Raw genomic sequence first — 3,254 nt, 5'->3', positions numbered from 1 at the left:
AACGGTTGCGATTATGTGAAAAGCTTCGCCTACTACGTACCTCCCCCTAAATCCACTACACTTCTTTATACAGAGGGGGGGGATAGTCTAAAGCTTACAGATTTCACCGGTCACGCTGAAGAATCGGGTTCGATTCCCCATATGGGTACAATGTGTGAAGACCATTTCTAGTGTCCCCCCAACAGGGAGTAATTTTACAATGTACATGCAAAACAATTGGCCATGAGACAAGAAATAGAACAGTTGACCCCAACAACGATGCCAACGCTGGACAGTAAGTGAGTTTAGTTTTACGCCGCTATTAGCAGTATTCCAGCAATATCACGACCCGGGACTCCAGAAATGGGCTTCACACACTGTAGCCATATGGGGAATCGAACCCATGGTTTCGTCATGACTAGCGATCGCTTTAGGGAGGGGAGGGAGTGAGTTTACTTTTACGCCGCACTCAGCAATATTCCAGCTATATGGCGGCGGTCTGTAAATAATCGAGTCTGGACCAGACAATACAGTGATCAGCAACATGAGCATCGATCTGCGCAATTGGGAACCGATGACATGTGTCAACCAAGTCAGCAAGCCTGACCAACCGATCCCGTTAGTCGCCTCTTACGACAAGCTGAGTCGCCTTTCATGGCAAGCTTGGGTTGCTGAAGGCCTATTCTACCCCGGGACCTTCACGGGGTAGCGATCGCTTTAACCACTTTTACTTCACAGTCCCCCAGCGATGGACAGAAAACAACAGACTCCCTGTGTGTTTCGCTTGTTTGTGTTGAAGGTAAATCTACAGCCTTATCTCTGCGTCCCGTTATTGATCTACTCTTTTTCAGAAATACACATCAAACTGTTATGTGCTGGGAATGAAGCTCGTTTTTGGATGAGGGTTGAGTGAATTTGGCACTGGCTTTGTTATCTGAAGAGACAGTTATTATTTCCTCAATATACACGTTTTGTGTATGGAATGAAAGCATAGCACAACGTGACAGTTTTCATACCATACACCTCCACTAAAACACGAATAAACAACTGAATAAAACATAAAGGGTAAAAAAAACACAGTTTGATCTATTCGGATTGAACGAGGATCTCCGACGATATATGCATTGTCATACTGAAAACCCGTCTGCCCGCGTGCATTATCACAATTTCTAGTTATTGACGTGGGATACAAATAAACCCCCGCACTTGGTATCTCCATGTAACAATTCAGCGTCGATATCCAAGACTCGGTGACAATACAATTTTAGTTATTTTCGTTATGTTGTAGTGTGCTGTGACATAAATTATACTCTGATATTGTATGTCACGGCTTACCTGTTAGACCCAGAGTGAATGGCAGTAAAAAGATAAAGGCTAAAAACAGGTATATCTCAAAATTCCGATAGCATATGATTTCTATGAGTTGAATAACAAGCACACATCTTCTACTGCTTGAGCAGCATAGAGGCTGACTGTTCACAGTTGCATGAACCGCACGTGCTGCACGCAATGTGACGGTTTTCAGTTATATTGACCGCACGCGCAGCACAGTGTCTCATGATCTTCTGTTACATGAACAGCACGTGCATCATTACAGTTTTACTCTCAACTAGTGCATGGAACGCACGTGCATCACACGGTTCCTTTTCGCACTAAGTCACACTACACTACTACTGTACAGAACACTACTGATCAGAACGTGCACCGTCCGAAGAAGACGTGCCAGATTTATATGCACCATTACAGTAAGCGGGTGGAATTCTCTGACCACGATTTAATATAATACAAGACGAGGGCATATTCAGCGCTTCGTTAAACATCACATCACAGTTATAAGTCGAATCCATCACAACTGCCACGAGAAGATGGTTCGTGTCTAGTGGCATTACATCAATGGCGGTGCATCGTATTGATCCAAAGTTTCTCTACCACCTGCACCACTACGGTATAGGAGCTAACAGTTTGTGCAAGTAGATGTAAGTGCGAAAGGGCAGCATTGCTGTCCTATGAGCGATGAATATTTTACAACGATGACTTTGATGTGGTCAGAGCTTAGATCCGTCGGTTCGGTATGGAAACTCCAAAGAACCAGATGACAAATGTGTGTAGTCCATTCTGGATTGTGTGTGACAACTGAGATACCTATTTCCTTTAAGATCATAGTGTTGAGGTTTATAATGCACTATAAGTCACACCCATAATCATTTTCAAATCTCACTCGCGTTCCATTCTGAACTCCCTTGGAAGTATACAATTCAGTCTGGCTATGAGCTGCCAAAAGCGAGGTCATCGCATCCTACCAGATGCCCATTCGCTGATGAACAAAGTGAGTGAGTATGGTTTTACGCCACTGTTAGCAATATCGGCGGGGGCTCCTGAAATGGGCTCCCTACAACTTACTCACGTTGGAAATCGAAAGCGTGATTTTGGTGTAACGAGCAAACGCTTTAACCACGTGCACAAGGCTACTTCACAGACTCTTGTGAACAAAAACGTGCAAACGATTTACCTGAAGATGTAAGAGAATCAAGCCTGAGTAACTACCATGTACTCCAGTAGAATTCAAAACCAGGAATCAAACTTACTGTCGCCACATCTATCAGCACTTTCAAATCACACATCATGATTGAGCAGCTATAACGCTTGATAACATAGACAATCAGTCATGTTACCCGACAACTAAAAAAGCAATTTTCAATAATTTACCATACAACGCCTTTACAATTGCCTTTACAGATCTAACAATCACACAGCAGGATGAAATATCAGTTCAATAAATGTTTGAAAGGAGTATATATAACTAATTATACACGTAATAAGTAGAAAACATAAACATGAAAGCAATATGTTTTTTTGTGTGTTATTGTTTTTGTTTTTTGTTGTTTTTTTTTGTTTTGTTTTTTTCTGAGAATCACATAAGGTTGTAACATATGTCAATGATATCCTGTTGATCTTCAGTGGCCTGTTTTCCTCGAATCCTGCCCCCCCCCCCCCCCCACACCCCTTTAAGAGTACGCAGAATGGCCGGTGTAGCTATGATTATATATTATCAATACAAACTTTAAAGTGTTTCGCATCTGAACGCGTCGCTATGCTCCAGCTGTACGTGGATCCTATACATGGTTATGTTTTACCTTATAGAACAAGTATTGACTACGACACGCTTGTCTGACTATCAATGGCGCTGTCAGTTGGACACACATTTGCTTTTCCATCTGAAATCCATATTTTCTGTCTGGACTGTGGAGTATGGTAATGACACTGTCGGTAAACCG

The sequence above is a fragment of the Haliotis asinina genome, chromosome 7 (assembly GCF_037392515.1).
Source record: "Haliotis asinina isolate JCU_RB_2024 chromosome 7, JCU_Hal_asi_v2, whole genome shotgun sequence".
Taxonomy (NCBI): Eukaryota; Metazoa; Mollusca; class Gastropoda; order Lepetellida; family Haliotidae; genus Haliotis; species Haliotis asinina.
This window is presented reverse-complemented; position numbering follows the sequence as displayed.